Below are 9,235 nucleotides of genomic sequence, written 5' to 3'. Positions count from 1 at the left end.
ATTGGAGAAGGCAACGGCACCCCATTCCAGTTCTCTTGCCTGGAAAATCCCATGGACGGAGGAGCCTGGTAGGCTGCAGTCCATGGGGTCGCTAAGAGTTGGACAGGACTGAGTGACTTCACTTTCACTTTTCACTTTCATGCATTGGAGAAGGAAATGGCAACCCACTCCAGTGTTCTTGCCTGGAGAATCCCAGGGATGGAGGAGCCTGGTGGGCTGATGTCTATGGGGTCGCACAGAGTCGGACATGACTGAAGTGACTTAGCAGTAGCAGTAGCAATGAAAACACTGTGAGGAATCCCATGGTGGTCCAGTGGTTAGGACTCTGCACTTTCATTGCCTAGGACGTGAGTTCAATTCCTGATCTGGGAACTAAAATCCCGAGTCGGACACTACTGAACAACTTCACGTTCACTTTTCACTTTCATGCATTGGAGAAGGAAATGGCAACCCACTCCAGTGTTCTTGCCTGGAGAATCCCGGGGACAGGGGAGCCTGGTGGGCTGCCGTCTATGGGGTCGCACAGAGTTGGACACGACTAAAGCGACTTAGCAGCAGCAGTGCAAGTTACCTTACAGACAAAAGTGTTTGAGTTTTATTACTGATTGTTTTAAACTGGTTTGTCATTTTTGAGTTTCAGCCTCCATTGGAATAGCCATGACTTTTCCCCTTCAGAAATTTCAACTCCTAGAAGAACGCCCTGCTCAGGAGAAGTGGTCAGAAGTACCAGGAAAGACACCAACAGACTAGGGGTTCCCTCAGAGTTGGCAAAGCTGCTTACGCTAGAAGGTACACAGTATTGATAAACTTTCCCCAGGCTCCCTCTTCACAATCTTCTCTTGTTGCACTTACCTCATCCACCTTGCTGCTGCTAAGTCACTTCAGTCGTGTCCGACTCTGTGTGACCCCATAGACGGCAGCCCACCAGGCTCCCCCGTCCCTGGGATTCTCCAGGCAAGAACACTGGAGTGGGTTGCCATTTCCTTCTCCAATGCATGAAAGTGAAAAGTGAAAGTGAAGTCGCTCAGTCGTGTCCGACTCTTCCAGACCCCATGGACTGCAGCCTATGAGGTGGGGCCAAAACCAAACAAATGAAAAATACATTATGTGTACTGTTGTGTGAGTGAACAGACAAGACAGAAACAGAACAGAAAATCCAGAAATAGATGTCAGTACATATAGAACTTCATTATATGATAAAAGTGGCATCTCAAAACACTGGGGTTAGCCATTTTGCAAGGAAAGAGTTAAAATAGCAGATCTGGTTGCCTATGCCTACCTGTCTTCAAGGGAACCTAGAACCACAATTGACCTTTGATAAACCTCTTGGCATATGGCCTTCAGAGTGTTTGTGTCAGTAATTGATGGTCTTGCTATGTACACCTGGAGCAATGGACCATGCCGTCCCAGCTTGTCAGATTGCTTTGCACAAACATCAAGATTGATGATTTACATGCACCTGATTTCATTGCTGGGGTCCAGCCTGTTGCCATGGCTGGTTGTGTAGCAGGATATGCCTACTATATGACCAACTGCCCTGCACAAAAGACTCAGACTAAAACTCAAACAAGATTCCCTGGGCAGAGATATACCACATATGTCTGTAGTTTGATGTGTGTGGGTATGAGAAAGAGCATGTCCTGTGTAGTTGTGGAAGGAATAGATGCAGAAGCCAGCATTTGTCCTTTGGCCTCTGCCAATGTACATCTTTTTCCTGCTTTCTTTTGCCCTGCATACTTTACTGTCATAAACCTTAGCCTTAACTAGAAATTGCAACTGAATCTTGTGACTATGATTTATGAGTTGCCAAACTTGAGGAGGTTGCAGGACTTCTGAAACACTATTAAAATTTTTTTATTCAGGTGTGACGGGTCTTCGTTGTGGCACCTTCGATTTTCCTTGCGGCATGTGGGATCTCTAGTTGTGGCATGTAGGATCTAGTTCCCTGACCAGGAATTGGGAGCATGGAGTCTTAGCCACTGGACCATTAGGAAAGTCCCATGGAACACTTTTGAAAATGATACAGTTAGATCTATATCTCACACCATATATAAGATTCAGTCTCAAACTGATTAGAGAACTACTTGGAAACTATACAGGCTCTAGAGAAAAACATAGGTGAGTTCTTCTTTAACTTAGATGAAAGAAAAGGATTTCTATCTTGATTTAAAATCCAGATGCAATAAAATATTGTAATTATGACTTTATTAAAAACAAAACTTCTGCATGGCCCCCAAAATATAAATAGTATCAGAAGACAATGGACAAACTGGGAGAAAATATTTGCAACCCTTCTTGGATAAAGATCTAATAAATCTAACAGATTAAAAAAATTTTTTTTAATTAGAGAAAAAAAGAAAACTTCATTCCCCAAAGTAATGTAAAAACAGCTCCCCAAACATAGAAATATGTTCAAACTCTCTAAAGAGAGAAGAGAAAACATAAATTAAAATGGTACTGAGATTATTGGGTTCTGGTCAGGACAATAAGAACTTTATTTACACTGTATTTCCACATTAAATACAGGTAAAACCTCTAGACAGAATACATGGAACAGCTATCTCAAATGTCAACAAACAGATTAGGGAAGGAAACAAGAACTCAAAGTACCACTGAACCATCACTGCATTTTCCATTTTGTTTTTCCTCTGGTATCTCCTGGCCTGAATTCAAACACAAGCTAAAACTCAGAACTGTGCAGCAGGAACAAACAGCTAGAACTCTAAGAGAAATTCTTTAGTACAGTCTGAGTGTCAGGAAAAGGGGCCTCCATAGGTCACAGAGAGTGAGGGGAATCCAAAGTGTCCTTTGTTTTTGCTTTCCCATTCTGTCCCACACCAGTCCCAGGCAAATCCACAGTGGCAATGGAGTAGTGCACAGAGGAGGCCAAGCCAGCACCTTAAACTCTGAGACAACTCAACCCCAAGAGCAAGGGAGCACTCCTAGCACTCTTCTCACTATTTATTCTCTTGCTGGGACCCAATGCAGTTTCAGTTGCAAGGAGAGCACAGACAGCAAGGAAGCCAAAGGACCAGGGAGATTAAGGCAGTCAATAAAATGTTCTCATAGAGTTGTATATGTTCTCCTGGGCTCACCTTCAAGCTGCATATGTGAAAATAAGCAGGACACTGTGGGGTTCCTAAAACCGAGCTAGACCCTGTGGGGCTGTTACTGAGTCCAAGCTAGCTCTGCTTGCCCCATGACAGGCCAGTGAATCCAAGAGACAAGGAGTAGAGTTAAGGAATATGACTTTATTGAGAAAGCCAGCCGACCAAGAAGATGGCAGACTAATGTCCCAAAATAACCATCTTGTCAGGGTCTGCATGCCAGGTTCTTTTATAGAGTCAGAGAGAGAATCAATGAGGAACTAAAGTCAAAAGGCAGGAAAGAGAGGGAGATGCGGTGAGGAAATAAAGTAAAAAGGGTCTTTGGTCTTGCAAAACATCTCCTGAAGGGCCAGCCTTTGGAAGTGGTGTGTTAAACTCTTCTTTTTGTTGTAGCTATTCACATACTCTGTGGAAAAGGTCGGTATTAATTCCAATTGCAAAGAAAGGCAATGCCAAAGAATGTTCCAACTACCGCACAATTGCAGTCAACTCACACACTAGTAAAGTAATTCTAAAATTATCCAAGTGAGGCTTCAACAGTACATGAACTGAGAACTTCCAGATGTTCAAGTTGGTTTTAGAAAAGGCAGAGGAACCAGAGATCAAATTGCCAACATCTGTCAGATCTTAGAAAAAGCAAGAGAGTTCCAGAAAAACATCTACTTCTGCTTCATTGACAATGCAAAAGCCTTTGACTTTGTGGATCATAACAAAATGTCGAAAATTCTTAAGAGATGGGAATACCAGACCACCTTACCTACCTCCTGGGAAATCTGTATGCAGATCAAGAAGCAACAGTTAGAACCGGACATGGAACAATGGACTGGTTCCAAATTGGGAAAGAAGTAAGTCAACGCTGTATATTGTCACCCTGCTTATTTAGCTTGTATGCAGAGGACGTCATGTGAAATGCCAGGCTGGATGAAACACAAGCTGGAATCAAGACTGCCAGGAGAAATAGCAATAACCTCAGATATGCAGATGACACCACCTTTAAGGCAGAAAGCGAAGAAGAACTGAAGAGCTTCTTGATTAAAGTGAAAGAGAAGAGTGAAAAAGCTGGCTTAATACTCAACATTCAAAAGATTAAGATCATGGCATCCAGTCCCATCACTCAATGGCAAATAGATGTGGAAACAATGGAAACACTGACAGAATTAATTTGTTTGGGCTCCAAGATCTCTGCAGATGGTGACTGCAGCCATGAAATTAAAAGATGCTTGTTTCTTGGAAGAAAAGCTATGACAAACCTAGATAGCTTATTAAAAAGCAGAGACATTACTTTGCCAACAAAGGTCCATTTAGTCAAAGCTATGGTTTTTCTAGTAGTCATGTATGGATGTGAGAGCTGGACTATAAAGAAAGCTGAGCACCAAAGAATTGATGCTTTTGACCTCTGGTGTTGGAGAAGACTCTTGAGAGTCCCTTGGACAGCAAGCAGATCAAACCAGTCAATCGTAAAGGAAATCAGTGCTGAACATTCACTGGAAGGACAGATGCTGAAGCTGAAACGCCAATACTTTGGCCACCTGATGTGAAGAACTGACTCATTGGAAAAGACCCTGATGATGGGAACAATTGAAAGCAGGAGGAGAAGGGGATGACAGAGGATGAGATGGTTGGATGGCATCACTGACTCAATGGACATGAGTTTGAGCAAACTCCAGGAATTGGTAATGGACAGGTAAGCCTGGCATGCTGCAGTCCATGGGGTCACAGAGTCAGACACAACTGAGTGATTGAACCAACTGATTCACAGATTATCTCTATATGAGCTGAACAAAGCCTCTTTAACAGTTAGGCAGAGAGGGCAGGGTCCTCTGGGGGCAGGCCATTTTGTATGATTGTAATAAGAAAAGCAATATAAAGTAAGCCAAAGAAAGTTTCCCATATGAAGTCAAAATTTTCTTCTCCCTGCAACACCTGGGCACAGAAGCCTTTCTGTGTCCCCGTTCCTTATTTATAGGAAACAGACTCAAGGCCCTGTGAACTTCTCTGAGTTCAAAAGAAAAGATTCAAACAGTTGCTAATCAGGGAAGGAGTGGGATGCAGAGACAAGGGAGGAACAGCTAAGAAAAACAGTGCAGCCTTGAGGCAGGGTCCTGTTTTGCCTCAGTTCAGTTCAGTCCAGTCACTCAGTGTCCAAATCTTTGTGACCCCACGGACTGCAGCATGCCAGGCTTCCCTGTCCATCAGCAACTCCCAGAGTTTGCTCAAACTGATGCCCATTGACTCAGAGATGCCACCCAATCATCTCATCCTCTGTCGTCCCCTTCTCCTCCTGCCTTCAATCTTTTGTAGCATCAGGGTCTTTTCCAATGAGTCACTTCAATGCATCAAATGGCCAAAGTATTGGAGATTCACCTTCAGCATCAGCCATTCCAGTGAAAATTCAGAACTGATTCCTTTAGAATGGACTGGTTTAATCCCCTTGCAGTCCAAGGGACTCTCGAGAATCTTCTCCAACACCACAGCTCAAAAGCATCAATTCTTCAGCGTTCAGCTTTCTTTATGGTCCAACTCTCACATCCATACATGACTACTGGAAAAACCATAGCTTTGACGAGATTACATTGTTGGCAAAGTAATGTCTCTGCTCTTTAAAATGTTGTCTAGGTTGGTCATAGTTTTCTTCTAAGGAACAAACATCTTTTAATTTCATGGCTCCAGTCACCATCTGCAGTGATTCTGGAGCCTAAAAAGTCTGTCATTGTTTCCATTTCTTCCCCATCTATTTGCAGTGAAGTGGTGGGACCAGATGCCATGATCTTATTTCTTGAATGTTGAGTATTAAGCCAGCTTTTTCACTCTCCTCTTTCACTTTCATCAAGAGGCTCTTTAGTTCTTCTTCACTTTCTGCCATAAGGGTGATATCATCTGCATATCTGAGGCTATCTATATTTCTTCCAGCAATCTTGATTCCAGCTTGTGCTTCATCCAGCCTGGCAATTTGCATGATGTACTCTGCATATAAGTTAAATAAGCAGGGTGACAATATACAGCCTTGACATACTCCTCACAATTTAGAATCAGTCTGTTGTTCCATGTCTGGTTCTAACTCCTGCTTCTTCATCTGCATACAGATTTCTCAGGAGGCAGGTAAAGTGGTTTGGTATTCCCATCTCTTCAAGAATTTTCCACATTTTGTTGTGATCCACACAAAGTCTTTGGTATAGTCAATTAAGCAGAAGTAGATGTTCTTCTGGAACTCTCTTGCTTTTTCGATGAGCCAACAGATGTTGGCAATTTGATCTGCTTCCTCTGCCTTTTCTAAATCCAGCTTGAATATCTGGAAGTTCTCAGTTCACGTACAGTTGAAACCTGGCTTGGAGAATTTTGAGCACACTTTTTGCCAAAGTGTGAGGTGAGTGCAATTGTGTGGTAGTTTGAACACTCTTTGGTGTTGCCTTCTTTGGGATTGGAACGAAAACTGACCTTTTCCGGTCCTGTGGCCATTGCTGAGTTTTCCAAATTGCTGACATATTGAGTGCAGCACTTTGACAGCAGCATCTTTTAGGATTTGAAATAGCTCAACTGGAATTCCATCACCTTCACTAGCTTTGTTCGTAGTGATGCTTCCCAAGGCCCACTTGACTTCACATTCCAGGATATCTGGCTCTAGATAAGTGATCATACCATCATGGTTATCTGGGTCATGAAGATATTTTTTGTATAGTTCTTCTGTGTATTCTTGCCATCTCTTCTTAATATCTTCTGCTTCTGTTAGGTAAATACCATTTCTGTCCCTTATTGTGTCTATCTTTGCATGAAATGTTCCCTTGATATCTCTAATTTTCTTGAAGAGATTTCTAGTCTTTCCCATTCTATTGTTTTTCTCTATTTCTTCACATTGCACACTTAGGAAGGCTTTCTTCTCTCTCCTTGCTATTCTTTGGAACTCTGCATTCAGATGGGTATATCTTTCGTTTTCTCCTTTGCCTTTAGCTTCTCTTCTTTTCTCAGTTATTTGTAAGGCCTCCTCAGACAACCATTTAGCCTTTGGCATTTCTTTTTCTTGGGGATGGTCTTGATCACTGCCTCCTGTACAATGTCACAAACCATCATTCATAGTTCTTCAGGCACTCTGTCTATCAGATCAAATCCCTTGAACCCATTTGTCACTTTCACTGTATAATCATAAGGGATTTGATTTAGGTCATACCTGAATGGTCTAGTGGTTTTCCTTACTTCCTTCAATTTAAGTCTGAATTTGGCAATAAGGAGTTCATGATCTGAGCCACAGTCAGCTCCTGGTCTTGTTTTTGCTGACTGTATAGAGCTTCTCCATCTTTGGCTGCAAAGAATATAATCAATCTGATTTTGATATTGACCATCTGGTGATGTCCATGCGCAGAGTCTTCTCTTGTGTTGTTGGAAGAGGGTGTTTGCTATGACCAGTGCGTTCTCTTGGCAAACTCTGTTAGCCTTTGCCCTGCTTCATTTTGTACTCCAAGGCCAAATTTGCCTGTTACTCCAGGTATCTCTTGACTTCCTACTTTTGCATTCCAGTCCCCTATGATGAAAAGGACATCTTTTTGGGGTGTTGTTTCTGGAAGGTCTTGTAAGTCTTCATAGAACTGTTTAACTTCACCTTCTTCAGCGTTACTAGTTGGGGCATAGACTTGGATTACTGTAAAATTGAATGGTTTGCCTTGGAAATGAACAAAGATCATTCTGTCATTTTTGAGATTGCATCCAAGTACGGCATTTTGGACTCTTTTGTTGACTATGAGGGCTACTCCATTTCTTCTAATGGATTCTTGCCTACAATAGTAGATATAATGGTCATCTGAGTTAAATTCACCCATTCCAGTCCATTTTAGTTCACTGATTTGCAAAATATCAATGTTCACTCTTGCCATCTCCTGTTTGACCACTTCCAGTTTACCTTGATTCATGTACCGAACATTCCAGGTTCCTATGCAATATTGCTCTATACAGCATCAGACTTGACTTCCATCACCAGTCACATCCACAATTGGGTGCTGTTTTTGCTTTGGCTCCATCTCTTCATTTTTTATGGAGTTATTTCTTCACTGTTCTCCAGTTGCATATTGGGCACGTACTGACCTGAGGAGTTCATCTTTCAGTATTCTATCTTTTTGCCTTTTCATACCGTTCATGGGGTTCTCAAGGCAAGAATACTGAAGTGGTTTGTCATTCCCTTCTCCAGTGGACCATGTTTTGTCAGAACTCTCCACCATGATGCATCCATCTTGGCTGGCCCTACATGGTATGGCTCATAGTTTCATTGAGTTAGACAAAGCTGTGGTCCATATGATCAGATTGGTTAGTTTTCTGTGATTGTGGTTTTCAGTCTGTCTGCCCTGTTATGGAGAAGGATAAGAGGCTTATGGAAGCTTCCTGATGGAGAGACTGACTAAGGGGGAAACTGGGTCTTGTTCTGATGGGCAGGGTCATGCTTAGTAAATCTTTAATCCAATTTTCTATTGATAGGTGGTGGGGTTATGTTCCCTCTCTGTTATTTGACCTGAGGCCAAACTATGGTGGAGGTAATGAAGATAATGACCTCCTTCAAAAGGTCCCCTGCAGGCACTGAACTCAGTGCCCCATGACCTTGCAGCAGGCCACCACTGACCCACATCTCTATCAAATACTCCTCGACACTCACAGGGAAGTCTGGGCCAGTCTCTTGCGGGGTCACTGCTTCTTTCTCCTGGGTCCTGGTGTACAAAAGGTTTTGTATGTGCCCTCCAAGAGTCTGTTTCCCCAGTCCTTTGTAAGTTCTGGCCATTCTCTGGCAGAGTTAATGGCAATCTCCTCTATGAGGGCTTATGCCATACCCAGGTTTGCCGCACCCAGAGCCCCTGCCCCTGCAGCAGGCCACTGCTGACCCATACCCCTGCAGGAGACACTCAAACACTCAACGGCAGGTCTGTCTCAATCTCTGTGGGGTCTCCTGGTGCTCACAAAGGTTTTGTTTGTGCCCTCCAAGCATCTCTGGTGGGTATGGGGCTTGATTCTAAACGTGATTTCACCCCTCCTACCATCTTTCTGGGGCTTCTCTTTTGCCCTTGGATGTGGGTTATCTTTTTTTTGGTAGAATCCAACATTCTCCTGTCAACAATTGTTCAGCAGCAAGTTGTAATTTTGGAGTTCTCGCAGGA

Source organism: Bos indicus x Bos taurus, chromosome 26 (genome assembly GCF_003369695.1).
Source record: "Bos indicus x Bos taurus breed Angus x Brahman F1 hybrid chromosome 26, Bos_hybrid_MaternalHap_v2.0, whole genome shotgun sequence".
NCBI classification, from domain to species: Eukaryota; Metazoa; Chordata; class Mammalia; order Artiodactyla; family Bovidae; genus Bos; species Bos indicus x Bos taurus.
Note: the sequence above shows the minus strand (reverse complement) of the source record.